Here is a 17,818-nt window from a genome sequence, read left to right on the forward strand (position 1 = left end):
ACTGCCTTCTTTCAACAGTGCTTGGACAAAGACTCAGGATTCTTTTTTTTTAAAAAAAGATTTTATTTATTTATTTGACAGATAGAGAGAGTGCACAGATAGGCAGAGTGGCAGGCAGAGGGAGAAGCAGGCTCTCTGCTGAGCAGGGAGCCAGACGTGGGGCTCGATCCCAGGACCCCAGGATCATGACCTGAGCTGAAGGCAGCCGCTTAACCGACTGAGCCACCCAGGCGCCCCAAGACTCAGGATTCTTAATGATGGTGTCTGCAAATAACACAAAACTTAGAGAAGCAAGACATGTGAGTGCCTGTGTGATATTGTGACTTACAGTAGGAAATATATATTTGGCCTTCTACCCCATTTCCAGCACAGATCTCCTAAAACCCTTGGAATTTCCTAAGTGATGAGAGTGATGAAAGTGTCTTTCGTTATGTTAATAAAGTGACTTTTGGACTAAGGATGGGAACTTGTTGCCAGGAGAACCAACAGTGCAATTGAGGGATGGAACTTTCAGTCCCACACCCTGACTTCTGGGAAAGGTAGAGAGACTGGAGGGTAAATCAACTGCCAATGAGCAATGATTTAATTAATTATGCCTATGTAATGAAGCCTCCATGAAAACCCAAAAGGATTGGGTTTGGAGAGTTTCCAGGTTGGTGAACACATGGAGATTCTGAGAGTGACATTCCTGGAGAGGGCAAGGAAGCTCCACACCCTTCCCATATACCTGGCCCGATGCATCTCTTCCATCTGCTGTTCTATCCTTTTATAACAATTGCAACTGGCATCCAAATTTGGGGGCATGGAGGCACTGTCTCCTAGGACTGAGCCCTTAATCTGTGGAATCTGATGTTATCTCTGTGAAGATAGTGTCAGAATGAGTTGAATTCTGGACACCAACAGGGTGTCTAGGAATTGCTTGTTGGGGTGGGGAACCATTGGAAATTTGGGTCCCAGAATACCCCAATTGGGTCAGGCATCCACATTAAAAATAACCTCAACAGAAATTGACCAAACCAACAAAGTTAAGTTTAATGGAAATTGATGAAAGGGTAAAGGTCACCTTCACAAGCACAGATGGAGAGTTCTAGCTTAGGTTAGGCAGCTTTGGTATAGAGGAATCTGGTAGAGTGGGTTAAGGATGAGTTTGGATAACCAGAATCTCAGTGTGAGCCATCAATGGGCTATCTCTTTGTAATAAAGAGGTGAATGACCTCTCTATCAGCCAGGGCTCTTTGACCACAGCAACAGAAACCGATTTTAGCTAACTTACAAAGAAAAAGGTTTATTGGAAAATCATCTCTGCTCAGAAAGTTGGCAGGAAGGCTACAGAACCAGGTTCGAAAATGGGCAAAAACCTGTCTGACCTAGGCAGTAGGAACCCCAGGAGATATCTAGCAGCAGGAATGGTGGCATGTGAACCCCATCTGTAAACAGAGGTCCAGGTCCAGGGCAATAGAAATATTGTTCCTAGTAGGTCTGAGCTGATCAGCCCAGATCTGAGCTGAAATCCTCAGTTCCAGCTTTGCTTTTCTTGCCCAGTTAGAGGAGACAACCTTATGAAACCTGGCTTTCACAGAAGACAGTCTGAAAGCCACTGCCAAGACCTGCCTCTTGTTACCCCACAGACTGGAACTAGAGGCAATGTGTAGGAGCTCAGGGAGAGAGAGTTGAGATAATAAATAGAGCCATTCAACAATGGACTTAACACACCTCCATGGTGACAAGCTCGCTGGCCACTGCAGTTGTTCAAGGCAAGACTGAATCCCCTCTGGTAGAATCTAAAGGAAAGGAACCCTGCATTAATAGGAAATAGATGAGATAACCTAGAGGGTCCCTCTCAACTCCCTGATTTGTGATTTCAAGCAAGGCTTTTGCAGCTATTTATTTGCTGGAAATGAACATCCCTTAAAGTCTTTCCCCATCCCCTTCCCACACCTTTGTTGGCTTGATCAGACAGTCATTGAGTTATGTGGATATAAGATTGTTAGTGCAAATTCATTTACAATCATTAGTATTATCCTCTTAGAACATTGTTTATTCATTTTTCCAATTAAATATCATAACTACCCCACAGAAAATCTGGGTAAAAGAAAAGAGAAAAAAAAGGCATCTATGATCCCAACAAAAAAAATATGACCATCTGTGAGTTTTCTTCCAATTTTTTACTTACATGCACTTTTCATAAAATAGTTAATTTCTTCTGATTGTAAAAACAACACACAGTTGGTATGTTCAAACGCTATAGCAAACTATTAAAAAGAAGTAAAAGATTATTTAAAATGTCACCACTTCAGACATCTTGGAAAATATCCTTTGTGATATTGCTCTGCATGTATTATATATGCAACATTGTATATCAGTGGAATCCTACTATAAGCAGGGGGTGCGGGGGGGGGGGGGTGTGATTTTTTTTTTTTTTAGTAGACTCCATGCCCAGCATGGAGCGCAATGTGGGGCCCAACTCACGAGCCTGAGATCAAGACCCTGAGATCAGGAGTCGGACGCCTAACTGACTGAGCCACCCAGGCACCCTGGGGTCTGTGATCTTTTTATCACTCTGTGTCACAGAGTTCATCTTATCCCAATGCACATATAAATGTTATCTTTTTTAATGACCACATAACGTTCTTCAGATGGTTGTTTCATAATTTAACTGATATCCTATTAATGAACACTTAGAACATTTAGGTTGTGTCCAATTTTTTACTCTTATGAATAATGCTGCATTGAACATCCTTGTCCATCTGGCCCTATGTACCTTTCTGCTATCTTCTCAGGCTATATTTTTTTTCAAATAATTCTGAGGGAATATTAGACCAAAGTCACACTCGAGTTATAAACTGGTAAGAGAAAGCTGGCAAACTCCAGCATAGACACAACAAGGATATATTTTGTGGATGGGCAGAGCAATGGCGTGATGCCCATCCCATAAGTGGACACTCCTAAAATGCTCTCTCACACACCCTCAACAGCAGACTCCCCAAACTCACCCCTGGTTATCTGAGTGCTAAAGGTTCCCCCTTCCACCCCCACCTCCAGTGAACAAAGCCCTGCCTGCCTGTCCTCCCCTCAGACCTGCCCCCCCTGTTTCTAACCCTTTCCCCTAAGAACCTACCACTGCCACAGGTGTTTTTCCCTCTATGAAATGAGAATAAAGAAACCTGCTTTTTGCCCTCAAGGCTAGCTTCTCTCCATCCAAAGAGCAGAGCAAACTCACACCTTGTCAGGCTGGTCAGCACACCTGCCCTCCAGGAACCAGCAAGTCAGAAACCACCTAGGAGGACCTGAAGGGCTCTGACTTAGCTCTGGAGATTTACCTTCCATGAGAATTGGATTTTGAAGTCAACTCATAAGCAGGAACTCACTGTGGCAAAGAGACTGTTTGCTTCCCTAATAATCATTCTCCTCTTCTTTCATTATTAATAGAACCCCAATTTTATTCTGGGTAACAGTATGCATAACTACAGGATTATGTTTCCCTTGAAGTTAGGTTTGGCCAGTGATATATAAGTTATAGTCAGTGCACGGAGCTGCTGGGAAAGCACTTTAGATGGGTTTACCTGGCTGGGAAGGTCACCTTCTTGGTCTTTCTTCCCTTCTTCCTCCTTCTTGCCTGGCATGTGGGCTCTGAAATGTTTTTGTGGTCACTCTGGGTCTTGAGGTGACCTTGAGTTGGAAATGTGTGCCAATACTAATAGAGCCAAAAAAAAAAAAAAACGGGCCCTAACAGCCATGGATGGAGACACCAGCCCACTTTTACCTGTGGACACGCTTTTGGCTGGAACGAAATCATCTTGCTTAAGTCACTTGAGTTTTATATTTTATGCGTCTAAAGGTGAACTTATACAATCACAAATGATTAAAAATACTCTCGGGAATTCCTGAGGACAGTACCGTGTTGGAGACCACATCTCTCAGTAAGTTCAACAGAGCCCTGGTTTCCTTCATAGTTATAACAGATCTGTTTCTTCAGCTGAGTATGAAATGGGAATAGGTGGGTCGTGTTTAAAAAAAAAAACACACACACAAAAATAAAAACAAAAAACCTTTCAACACTGAAGGGACAAAGCACATCCTCTCTGTAAGGTTCATAAAAACTGAGACCACCTGAGGAAAGGACATATTTTCATTTTCTACCTGCTCATAGGTCTATAACCACTGAGTGGATTGGCAGGGAGAATGGTCCGGATCATATAAGTGTGTTTGTGTGTGTACATGCACACCTGGGCAACTTTCCCTCTTTCTCTTTCATCTAGCAAACTATTGAATTTCCACATATTAAATATGTATTTGATGAAATTTCATTGCTTTTAGAAATCATATACTCATTAAGTCAATGAGTTGTTTTTGAAATCCCCAGACAAATCTCAATATCTGTTCTTTACAGGTATTCAGTAGCTATATTTCTTAAGATGATATCTCCCAGGGGTCAATCTTCCCAGGCACTGGGCTCAGTGCCTTGCAGCTGAGACTGGCCACAATGGTGAGCTGGGACAGGGCCAAAACTCCCTTCCAGGAAAGTAATTTAAAAGGTGAGTGCTCTTTTCTTTATCTTTGCCTTTGCTTGACCCCATCAACAGACACAAGAGAAGGTTAACTTCATCTCACTCATTTAGCAAACTTTACTAAATGCTACTAGTTACGAAGCCAAGAAGAGTGTTGAAGAGAGGAGATGCCATTATAATGCCAGATAAACAAAACCCAATCTTTGCCCTTGTATTGTTCACAGGCTAATGGGGAAGACCAAGCCTCAACTCTCAGACTATATGCAGTCTCAACACAATGGGTGTTCAACAGAGGTCTCTGGGGGCCCAATGGCATATGCCTTGGCTGTATTAGTTTTTCAAATAATAGAAATTGAATGTATTATTCAGTATTAGCATATCATTAGGTATCTTTTTTTAGCAAATCTTTGTAGAGTGAATAATTGATCTTTTTGGAGCCACTATATGTCTTTGTCTTGCTCTAGTGACTACAAATCCTAAGCCGTCTATTCCCACGTGGGGGGACTTGGCAAATAGTTACTGCTGGGATGAAGGAGGCTTCGTCAGCATGCATTCTACCAAGCACTGATGAACACAGCTGCTCCCAGACATGCACTGGTGTGGGTATCACCTGCAGAGTCTGGAGGAAGTCCATGGTGCTTCACTCAGGCTTTTCCTTCCATCCTACCCCATACTGGGCCCCGGCTGTGTCCCTAAACCAAACTTCTCTCTGGTCTCTCTGTTGTGGGTGCCTGCTCCCACATCCCTCCCCACTCTCCCTTTTCCCTTCTTCAGAGAGAGAGGTACTGCATTTTGCTCCTTCAACAGGAGGCAACCCACAGAGCCAACAAGGCTTGGCTGCCCTTTCCCAGAGCACTGAACATCTTGAAGATATTTGTAATTTTACTCACAACTGGAGGATATAATTCATTGCTTGCTGAATCAAAGTCCACCAGCTGCCAGAGGATTCCAGAGGCCATTTGTATGATACTTAGAAGTAAAAACAAGATGAAATGGTTCTACTCTCACCCTGTCCTCCCTCACATACAAATACACTCACAACTAAGCCATGGCTTTTGCTATCAGACAGAACAAGCCATACCACCTCCTGCTTGCCCCTGCCTCCCACCCCTTGTCTTAAGGGGAGATGGTTCAACTCATATTTGGGATACATGAACTTTGCAGATGCAAATTAGGCCCAGGCAGACTGCAAGGTTAAGAGTGAATTACTATCAGCTATGAGGGACTTGAGGGATAGAGGGAATCCCAGCCAAGGAGAGGGATGCAAACCTTCTCTCCTATGCAATTAATCATCTGTAAGTGCAAAGGGAATGGCGGCTGGGAAGATCAGGGGAGTCTCAGCAGCTTGCTAAGTCTCTGCTTTCCAGCTGGGGCCATGGGGTCAGAGCAATTGGACCAAGCCCTCTACCTTGCTTGGACCTTGGGGGCTGCGAAAAAGCAGATTGCTAACGGACAGGAGAAACTGTGGGGAATGAGAGTCTTTCCCACCCATCCGGGGCTAGCAGGCGCTGTCCCGGTCACAGGTGCTTGGGCCTTGACTCTCCCCAGAGTTTCTACACGCAGAAGCTGAGTGAATGCCAATTCCCAACCACATTCAACAGATTGATTGTTCAGTAGTAACAATGGCTGCCTTGTACTGAAGGCTAACTATGTGTCCTGTACCATGTCAAACACACACACACGCACATGCACATGCAATCTCATTCAATCTGGACTGCAGTTCTGTGAGGCCAGGCACCACACTTATCCCATTTTTGCAGATGAGGAAAGTAAGGCTCAGAGAGACTCAATGACTTGCCTAAGGTCACACAGTTGTTCAGTGATGGGTGCAGGATTTGAACTCAGGCCTGTCTGATTTAGAAGTCACTGTTTGGACCCACCAGACTGCTGCCTCTCCCTAGAAACTGAAGGAAACCTCGTGAGATAAAGTATTTTTTGAACTGAGAACAAGAGAAAAAGGCTTTATTCCCCTGAACACATGGTAGATTTTCTCTACTTCAGTGAAGATAACCATAAAAATAACTAGCAGACAAATCTGTAACTCAACTATTGCAGCAACCAGTTATGTCCTTCCAACATAGTCTGAGTTTTACTTCCCTATTCTCATTCTACACCTTCCTATTGCTCTGTGCATTTGTTTGCTTGTTTTTTATTATGATATGTGTTTTTTGTGATCCACTGCAAATCTTTCATAGAATGAGATGGGAAATAGAAATATGGAAAGAACGACAGGTAGATGCACAGAAAGATGGTAGATGGATGGATGAACTGGTAGATGGGTGGATGGATGAACATACACGGATACATGGATGAAGAGGCGGATAGACAAATGAACAAATAAGTGGACAGGTGGATTGATGGACAAGCAGATGGATAACCGGGTGAACAGACAAACAGATAGACAGATAAATAGATGGGGCAGAGCTGCCCTGACCCATGTATAGACTGACTCTGACTGACACCCACACCAGCTGCCTAGACCCTCTGAGCTGACCACAGGGTAACTACACCTGCGAGGTCCTCTGAGGTCACACCAATTCGGGACCTGTCACTGAGAGTTGGCTCTCTCATCCCTGGTCAGTAAGGGGGGTGTGGGAATGGCTTAATACAAACCCAGAACCACTGCTGCTGTCTACTTCCTCTACCCGACCTTGCCCTGCTGCCCCGGTTCTTGCCTCCCCCATTCTCCCAAGGGGATCCCAAGGAGACCCAACCTTCTCCATGTGGCCAAACATTACCTTACCTGGTTTTTATTTTTTATATATGAATTTTTGCACTCTTCCCTCACAGGCCAAATTGGAAGAACCCTGAGGGCAAGCAACACATCTCTTATCTCTGTTTGTCCAGCGTTTACCTCAGTGCATGCTGATGCCAAGATGGAAAATCGTCTCATGGAGCACATCATAAGTAAGTGCAAATTGTGGGCTTCTGTGCTTGATGAAGTTTCTTTAGCCTCTTTGAGCCATGTCACAAAATACAATCAGTGCTCAGTAACATCGGCAAATAGCAACCACTATGTATGAAAATATCCCAGTGCCACCACAATGTCTTTTGTTTGAGTGCTAACTAAACACATTACATAATAACAGCTAATAACTATAGAGCACTCACTACTCATCTAAGTGCTTTACATGTAATAACTCAGTCTTCATCAATAATAAGACCTAGAGAGAGGTCCTATTATCCACATTTTACAGAGGAGAAGACTAATGCTGAACAAGGTTAAATAACCTGCTCAAGTTCACACATTAGTAAGAGGCAGAGCTAAGGTTCCAATCTTGGTCCAACTCTAAGCCTCTGGTCTTAATCCGAGTTATGGGACCACTTTAAGTGGGACAAGTGGAGTGAGCCCTCCTGACCTTGTGGAAAATCAATAGGGTTTTAGTGGGAACCTTCTGACCAGTTCTGACCACACAGAGCCTCTCTCTGATGAGTCAAGGCCTGCTGGAGTCCAATACGGAAACACAAGCTGGCAATGGCTCATGGGGCCATTTCCCAACCAATAAATGGCCTGTCACTCCTGGTTAACTCCCAAACCCACAGTAGGAAGGATGCCTAGCTGGTAAGTTAAGGCCTCTATACATGGCAGCCAATGATTTTGTGATATGTCCAAGTCCCTTAACTTGTGTGAGCTTCAGTTTCCTTGTCTGCACACGGAGACAGTCACATTGGCCTGGGGTCCTACACAGGGCTGTTGTGAGAATCAAATGAGGGATGGAGAGTGGAATCTGCCTTGTAAAGAGAGAGGATTTTTGAACTGAGAACAAGAGAAAAAGGCTTTATTCCCCTGAACACATGGTAGATTGTCTCTACTTCAGTGAAGATAACCATAAAAATAACTAGCAGACAAATCGGCCCTGCCAGGGCCCCTTGGAAAACACCGTCTAATTGGATGATCCGAACAGGCTTCCCAAATGCATTACTGATCATTGTTAGGAAATACCAAGTGGTGTCTGAGAGTTCAAACAGCCCCAAAAGTTACTCTCAAGGCTGGTGAGTAAACCACAGTTCTATCACTTTGGGCTCCTGGCCACTTAGCTGCAGCACTAGAAATGCTTCAAGCTTGCTCCATTCAGACTTGGTTTGACCACAATCATATTAAATATTAAATCATCTAGTGACACTGGCATAGAAAAATACCATGTCAGACCTAGCTATTCTGCCTTTTGTTACTACCCATAACAATTTCCTAAGCATTTAGAATGCTCCAAGTCTTTGAACCCAAGGCTTAAAAAGAAATTATATCTAGCCTAAAGGGACTTTGTCCCAATTTCACTGGAAATTAAAACTCAGTCCCCAGACACTAACACTGTGTTTCTTCACGCTCTTGGCAAGCAAAAGCCTCCTCAGCAAATGCAGGCCCTCAGCCCTCAGAGGGAGACTGTGGCCCTTCAGGGCCGGGCCTCGGCCCCTGGCCTTCCTGTGCCGTTCGTCACACAGTAATTCCTGGCCTTGTCTCCTCTCTTCGGGCCCTCAACCTCCCCTCTCCTGCACCTGACAGTACTACCGCTCTCTCACTGAGAGCTGTGCTTTTCAAACCATGGGTCATCACCTTAACCATGGAGTCCACCACGGCCTTACCAGCAGAGGGACAAGTCGACGCCAGGAGCCCTCTCCTGGTGTGCCAGAAGAAGTACACAAAATCACCTAGGCAGTGATCACCAGGATGGAATCATGAGGAAGCGATCCGACAACTCTAGAAGGTGGGACATTCGAAGAGACAGTTGGCTTGAATTCTGCAAAAGTATCACTTCCATTTAAAAAAAAAAAAAAAGGTGTGAGACTGTTTAAAGGAGATTAAAGAGACATAACTAAATATAAGGTGGGGGCAAACCATGATTGGATTCTGGTCCCCCAAAAACTGTCCTTAAAATCCTTGAGGGCAATTGGAGAAGTCTGAATATCAGATGATGTGATTGGATGACAGTTGGCTTTCCCGAGGCGCATAATGGTCATGGAGTTTCATTGTAGAACACCCTTACTCTGCAGAGCTGCATTCAGGGGTGAAGAGATAGAGTCTGCAACCTTCAAGTACACATACAGTCAATCCACAGTATTCGCAGAGCCCATATTTGCAAGCCTACCTGCTTGCTAAGATTGATTTGTAACCCCCAAATCAATACTTGCGGTGCTTTTGGGGACACCTGCAGACATGTGAAAACTTTGAGTCTCATAAGCTGCACATTCCCAGCGGAGGTTGAACAAGGTGACACTCTGCTTTCATTTCGCCTGTTTCATGCCGAAAACAAGCATCCCTTTCACAGTTTCTTTAGCACCATGTTTTCCATATTTTTGTGGTGGTTTTTTTTTTTTTTTTGAGATTTTGCTTCTTAAAATGGTGCCCAGCATAGTGCTCAAGTGCTGTCTAGGGCTCCTAAGTGCAAGAAGGCTGTAATGAGCTGTAAGGAGAAAATTCATGTGCTAGATAAGCTTTGTTCAGTTATATAGTGCTATCAGCTGTGAGTTCAGTGTTAATGAATCAACAACATATATTTAATAAAGTGTCTATAAACGAAAACATGCATAAAACAAGGTTAATGAAAATGTGATCAGAGGCTTGCAGGAACCTAACTCTATATTTCCTCTAGGAGCAGTATTTGCTAATTCAGTGTTTGCTGCAACTTTATAGAATATAACTACTGTGAATAAGGGAAGTAGATTGTGTGTGTGTACAGAAATACACACATATATCTATATACATACATGCATATGTTATTTTCACATGCAGAAAGTATGCACAGATATAGCAAAATGGTAATTTGTGAATCTAGATGAGAGTGTATGTATGTTCTTGTTCTATTCTTTTATTTTTCTACAGATTTAACTTTTTCAAAATAGAATGTTGGAAAAGAACACACACATACACACACACACAAACTGTGGCTTTGACCTGTTAATGGGTTATAAGATCAGTTTAGAGAGTCTGTCAGCATTTTTGTAATGAAAGAGGATGGGATGAGATGGGATGGGGATAGGGTAAGATGGAATGGAACGCAATGGAGTAGAATAGAAAAGAAAATATCAATGCCTCTCATGCATGTTTTGTGAAACTTGTCCCCAGGTAGGATATGATATATGTCTGCTGGGTTATAAAGTAAAATCTTTGTCTTATTAGAACTTACAGTTCAAAAAAATTTGCAAGTCCCAGGCCAATAGAACTGAAGACATCGACTTGGCATCGCTCCTTCTCTTCCTTCTCCCTTCACAGTTTCTGTACCAGCTCTATCCCTATGGGGAAGTCCTTCTCCTTCCCCACCTGGCCCACCATGCGGTGTGTGGCCCCTCCTCTCTGCTCTCGCCCTGTCCATTATCCTCTGCTTCTCTGTTGCCCCACTGCTCCCCTCATGGCCATCTAGAATCATGCTGGAGTCTCCCTGGTATCATTCTTTGGCCCTGATACTTTTTGCTCTGGGCCTCTGCTTAGGCACGACTCCTCCATCATCAAGCCCTTGAACTGACCTCTGATCAGTGCATCAGGCACGGAGTTGTGGGGTCTGTAAGAGCAGAGGGCAAACCCCTGGAGGGAGGAGGGTGGCAGGAAATGCTTCTAGGGGGACGCGCTACCTCACACATTCGAATTTTCTTTTACCAAGTAGTGACTGCCAGAGTTCTGTATGGGACATAAAAATATTTAGTCATGTTCAGGAGACTAGACAGGAGTCAGCACAGTAAACAGTTAAAGGACAAAAACATTGAGGGTTGTAGGAACCGCTAGAACAAAGGCAAGATAGAGGAGCAAGGAGTCTGGAAAAGTGGGATAATCCAAGAATCAGAAATGTGAGTGGGACGCCCTTCCTGGTGTCACAGAGAGTAACCCAAAAGCATACTGTGGCTTGTTCATTGTTACGGAAGCCACCAGTGAGTAGGAAGAAACCACATGCTGAGTGGTTTCTTTACCCTAACAGGAACTCTCGGCTCTGAGGAAATAGAAGGTGTCTTGCTAATTAAGGAAACACTTTCTCATTTTAGCTTAAGATGGTACTAGCCAGCTTCACTAAAAAGTGTCCATTCTTGAGATAGGTGTTTCCATTAATTAATAGACTCAAAAAATAAATAAATAAAATAAAAATAAGTGAGCCTGCAGCCCCAGAGAAAACTGGATGTAAAGGACGCATCCAGGAGCACGGGCCTCACCTCCTTACTGCCTCACACAGTTCTGTCACCAGAGTCCTCTGTCCTTCAGAGGCCTAGGACTCTCCTCCAACCTAAACAGCTCAGATCTGGGGAGACACATGGAGAGGAGGAGCATGAGGTCCTTCCTGTGGGAAGGGGTGAGGACTCCAGAAGGAGGTGAGTGGAGCTTCGCAGAGAACCAGCCTGAAAAAGGGAGCAGAGAGGCAGGGGAAGACCGGGGGTGGCCCCTGAGAAAGACCTAAATACTCCCATGCTGTCCCTTTGGGGCCCAAGGGACGTCCAGGGTGTGGAAACCAGATGCTAGAATTCCTTCTCTTTTGTCCCAACCCCTCAAGGAAACTCATCTATGCTAAGAGAGGTAGTTTTGGGGCACTGAAAGGATAGGTTGTAAGTGGGAAAGGAGGGTTTCCCACCTGGAGGAGAAACAGCGCTGAGAGCAGTAGTGGGGTGGGGGGGGCATGCAGGGGGCAGCACGACTGAGTCTCCCTCTGAGGATGCCCCTAAGGGTACGCCACCCTGCATAACCTTGTATTTTAGAGAAAAATCTCTCTCCATACTCCCATATTTTAGAGAAAATCTCTTTCCAAAGGGGGAAATGTTTAGCAGCAAAGTCTAGGTTCTAAGCTGAAATTCTGAAGCAGGACTGGGAAAGAGATAGAGGTCAAGAGGTGGGTAGTGGCCAAGGCATAGAAGGGAATGTGGGCCTGCAGAGACTAGGACTGTATTCTTCAGGGCAGTCTATGTTCTTGATCTTGGCTAGTCTTCAGGATTGTGGGGATCTTCTAAAATAGAACATCCAGTTCCTTTCCAGACTCACCAAAATAGAATCTGCAGATATTCAGTTACATATTTTATCTGCACCGTTAGGTTGTGAGCGTGCTGAGACAAGGCACTATGTCAGATGGGACAGTTCACTCTCAGGACCAGCTGGTGCAAGTACACAGGTGATCAGCCAGGCCCTGTGGGCACAAAACTGCCCTCAGGGAGCCCAGGGCCCCAGGCAGCTGTGCTCTCTTCACCCACTTCACAGTGCAGACTGCTCTATAATGCCTATTACTCTATATAACCTTTTCACTCAAATGCTCATTATCATCTGTCTGTGGTTTCTGAGTCTCTTGGTAACAAGTTTTGAAAGAGAGAGAGAGTCCTTGTTTGCTGTCCAGCTGATGGACCAGCTCTCTTTAAGTCAATTAAGTTATGAATTAGAAGGGAGTAGGAAACGGGGGCCTGTGGCCGAAATATGGCCACATAAACCCACCCACTTCAGCAGTGGCCATCAGAGCTGGGAAGGCAACATAAAACATTTCTATGACATTTCTACACGGTTGGTACAGTATGAAAGTGAGCATGCTGTTGTGGCTTCGAAAAATTCAAGCTTCAAAGAAAACTATATTCTCCTCACTTATTATTGAAATCGTGAAGAAAGATACAAACTATACTCTGAAGACCTTCAGATGAAGTCAAACAGAAAGCTTGTGAAAGCCTAGGAAAATGAGTTGGTTACCCAGTGGAAGTCAGGGAAGCTGAGTTGCAGTTCCAATTTTTTTTACTAGTTGTGTGACCTTGAGCAGGTCCTTCTCCCTCTCTGGGTATCGATTTCCCAGTCTATAAAATAAGAAGGCTAGATCGGAAGCTCTTGTCTTGCTCTGGGACTTAATGTGTCCATGAGTGGCCCTCACTCCGCTAACTGTAACTGACCAGGAATCTCATATAAATGGATTTCACAGTCCCAGGGTGACGGAGAACAAGCTACTGATGAGATGAATGGGGGCTGGTGTGTGCAGGAGTTTGTCATGTATCCCCCTGGGTCTAAGCAGCCTTATTTACACGGATTCTGTTTGCCCAGTATCCTTATGGCATTTGCTCCTGCCTTGTCCAGCACAGTGTTTTCCCCCAACTCAACCTGGGAAAACACAACACTTGGCCGGTCCCAAGCAAGGGAGAAACAAGTGAGACCCTCCAGACTGAGGTTCCCTGCAGGAAGCAAATATTTGGTATTTGTGCATTAAAAATAGCCATTAGTGGTTTGCTTGTGTGGATTCTGAGAAGCCTGAGTATATGTGCATGAGAAGCCAGTGTGTTCCAGGTTTATCAAGGGTCTCTGGCCTCTCAGTGAGCGCTCTCATTTATTTAATATTAACTGTTTAGAAACCACTGTAATGCTGGGCACACACACCAAACACTCTGCCCTGAAGCCATCTCTGTCGCCACTCCTGGTTCTCTGTTGTCACCAACCACCTACCATTTATAATTTCTCTAAGGTAAAGTCTCAAATTAGTTCTCATGAGATGGGTTGAGCAACTGCATTTGGCCTGCACACTATTCACCAGCATGATTGTATTGCTGATGCTGTTTTCAGTCTTGAATCAACCGTTGTCTTTAAAATGCAGGAGACTGCGCCATGATCTGGTTATCTATTGCTGCAGAACGAAGTGCCCAAACTTAGTGGCACAACACACGACCCTGTCATGTTCATGCAGGTCAGAAATTTGGACAGGCCACACAGCTCAGGGGGCTGGTCTCTGCTGGCTGGAGTCTGGGGCTTCTGCAGGCAAGGCCCAGAGAGCTGGGGCTGCCGCTCCAAGCAATTCTCTCACCCACGGTCCCAGGATTAGTCTAGGTGAGCCCCAGTTTACTGAAAACATACATATTAAAAGATAGTGTTTGTTTAAGAAAAGATCAGAATTGTACTTGTTTAATGGCGAGCGGTTACAATGAAGGGAACCACACAGGCTTGTCAGTGGTTCCACTCGCCACCACCCTCAAAAGGGGGCACTGGTAAAAACCCATCTTTTCAGGGTCCGCACAGGGGTATATTGTGAAGTCCGCTTGGGGAATGGCCCCAGGTCACCTCTAAACCGCTAAACCCCTGGCCTATGCACATGAAATGGAAGACTTCCAGACCTTCTAAAGGCATTTCACATTTCTCCGCCCCCTGGTTTCCCTGCTCAACTGCCCCCCTGGTTGCAAATTGTTTTTATGCAAATTTTCTAGGTCCCTTGACCTTTTGTGGCAGATGTTAATGAATATTGCTTTTGCAGAAATATTGGTGTTTTCTGAGAATTTTTATTCTCATCCTCAAGTATCATGCCCCAAGCTGTCCATTTCACTAATGCCTATTGCTTTAATAAATACCTCACATTCCTCTCTGAATTTGTCATAATCTGACAAGTTTATTGTTCTACTTCACATTTCATCCAATGAGAACTAGGAACCATAAATTTGGGATTGCATAATTATCAGTGGACTTATAAGACTTGTTTGCTTAAATGCAAAATGCTTTTCATACTTTCAGTGAGTTGAAATGGCTCTTGTAATACGGTACCAGATTAAACAAATCCCTCATAAATTTTATGCTTCCTCTTGATGTTAAACTTCTTTTACTAAATTGGCAAAAGTGGTCAGTGTTACTGAAAATGATTTAAAGTCTTCAGTAAAGCAGGGACCACAAAATTCCACTTGGGCATGCCCCGTCCCGAGGGAACCTCATCAGCGGGGGAGATGGGGAGGTACTGATCTCACGCAGGCTACGGCTTGAGATGGAGCTGGGTTCAGATCCCTGCTGCAAATCTTTGGGGAAGTGTGGGTCTTAGTTCTAAAATGAGGATAATGGTGTCTATCCCTCACAAGGCTGAATGTCCCCTTAACATCCTGTATGGCTCAGTGGCTCAGTGCTTACGCTGTGAAGTGAGAAAGACCTAGATTCAAATGCTGACACTAGGACTGACAAGTTGGGTGACCTTGGGCAAGTCACACAAACTCTCAGCCTTAACTTCTTTATCTCTAAAATGGGACTGCTAACAGGGCTATTTTACAGGTTGTTGTAGAAATATAAACGAGGCACAAATACATGTAAAATGTTAAAGCGGTGCCACACATGGTGGGGATCTTGATGTTTATTTACCAGCTCCTTTCTCTTGTGTTGTTGTTATGCTTCTGGCCCCACCGCCCCTCCATCTCAGCTTTATCTTATTCCTGGCTTTCCAGGGCCTGGATTTTCAAGCATTCTGCCCATGTGTCAGGACAGGAGTCCCCATATCCAACACCCAGATTACTACAGCCCCAAGGGTCTGATCCAGGGGGTAAATCCCCTTCACAGCACAAGGTAGGCTCCCAGGAACCCTGCTGTTATCTGCCACAAAGGCAGAAGCTCAGGAACTCTGAGGAAACAATCAGCTCAGTTTTGCAGTGGCCTCAGGCTCAGGGAGGGAAGAGGAGCCTCTTTCCTGTAGCCTGCATGGTTGCTGTGGCCAAAGGAGGGTCTGGGGAAGAAGCTGGAGGAGGAGAAACAGAATCAGAGCACAGCAGCCCCTCTCCAGTCCCACCCACAGCCCAGTCTTGACAGCTCTGAAACCTCAGGACCCTGGCTGCTTAGCCCCTGCATCCACCAACACCGTGTCGCTTTGACTCAGTTTGGAGGGAGTGCTGCCTTATGCTCAGACCTCAGCAAAGTGCCCAGAGAAGATGCTCCAGGAGGCGACTTCTGCAGGGTCACCCAGCTAGTTAGAGGCAGTACTAGAATTAGAAGTCAGGTCCCACCTGAGTAACCGGGCTGTAGGGCGTGTGCGCCTCTTCTGTGGCCCCGGGGAGAAAGATGAGTACGGGAGGAGGTGCCGAGGTTATGGATGATGCAGACGTTTACACCTGTACACAGCTAGGCTTAACTGTTCTTATAACTACCACTTACCAGACATTTCCCAAGTGCTAGATCCTAATTAAATCTTCATACTATCACCATGAGGCTGCTATTATTATTCTTACGTTACAGTTAAAGAAACTGAAGTTCAGGGATGCTAAGCGACTTGCCCAAAGTCACACAGCTGGTAAATAACTGAGAGGGAGTTAGAATTCAGGCCTGGGTGTTCCAAAGACTGACTCTTCACCCTTGAGAAACTCTTTCTCTCAAATCCAGGAATGAGGTCGTGCTGGAGAAGGCAGGCTGCCGTCCATCATTGTAATGATTCCTGGAAGCTTCTTGGAGCAGGAAAGGGAGCAGTCACAGAAGGGAGAAGAAAGCCATCCATGGCCTTGGGAGCTGAGAGCAGTCTGATCAGGATCAGGTGAGAAGCACAGAGAGCACGGGTGTGGAGATCTGGGCCCCAGGCAGGCTGGGCCAGAGCTCCGAGAGTGAGGTCTGGAGCAGCAAAGGGCCAAGCCAAGTAGAGACATCATTGCGGGGGGGGGGGGGGGGGGGGGGGGGGGGGGCGCTCACACACCGGGGAGCAGGTGACGAGCTGGGATCCATACAGGCACCAAAATACACACAAGGAGCTTCCATGCTTGCTCTGGTGGTGTCTCCTCTCCCTCCATCAGCTAGCCAACAAGATCTGATCAATAGTAGGAGGAAGTCACGTCGTCACGTTACTTATCATTAATACGGAGTGCCAGTGACTATATCCTATGCATATTTTATAAGTAATTTTTCAACCTTAATGACAGCTCTATGGTTAGGCCTCAGTGTCCCCCCAATTTCTCTACGAGGAAACGGGTTTAGAAGAGCTGAGAAATGTATTACTAAGCAGCAGACAGAACGCCCTTCCTTCCCCTACACCACGCGGATGTCCCCCACCTGCTTGTCATAGTCACACTCTGTGAGTGGCTGACACGTCACCAGTCGGAGTTACGCTGCTCAGTGGGAGAGTTTGCTAGGGCTTTGGGGAAGATGGCTCCATACTGTCCGTCCTCCCCTCTTTTCTTGATAAAGCCGTCGGCCTTTCTGCGCAGCCGTGCAGCACCACTCATGTGGCGACCTGCCGGGCGCGCCAGGCGCTGGGCTCCATCTCCTGCCCAAGCTCGCCAGGCTCCGGCGGGCCAGCCTCTGTCAGGCCCAGCGGGTGAGAGATTGGCCTTTCTGCTGGACTTGTACCAAGAATTTCTCCATCCCCCTTTGCCAGAATGCATGTTTCCAATTACATGAAGCTTCGGGAAAAGTTAACTTCCTTTTGAATTGGTTAAATAAAAATGTGGTGTTCTTCAGGAACGCACCACCGTCATTTCGTGAGCAAGTCCCAGTGGATTGACGCAAGGGCAGCCCCTGCCAAGGGTCCCCCCTGGACTCCCTCCGAGCCGGCGGTGGGACCGGACACAGCAGCCTTCATTTTGTATGCTCACTCTTCCCCCATTTGCAGGATCGGGGTGTCTGCTGTAGAGCGATGGGTCCCTGTGGTGGTAGCGTA

The 17,818-nt window shown here is 45.6% G+C and overlaps 1 long non-coding RNA gene across 1 annotated transcript; it reads left to right on the forward strand.

The window, feature by feature from the left end:
• The first annotated feature begins 216 nt into the window (after positions 1-216).
• Positions 217-16,690, forward strand: LOC118544915 (uncharacterized). Its single transcript, XR_013442619.1, has 4 exons — positions 217-299; positions 4,391-4,535; positions 7,299-7,415; positions 16,555-16,690. It is a non-coding gene; the product is annotated as an uncharacterized LOC118544915 (long non-coding RNA).
• The last annotated feature ends 1,128 nt before the right edge of the window (positions 16,691-17,818 follow it).

Source organism: Halichoerus grypus, chromosome 11 (assembly GCF_964656455.1).
Source record: "Halichoerus grypus chromosome 11, mHalGry1.hap1.1, whole genome shotgun sequence".
Taxonomy (NCBI): Eukaryota; Metazoa; Chordata; class Mammalia; order Carnivora; family Phocidae; genus Halichoerus; species Halichoerus grypus.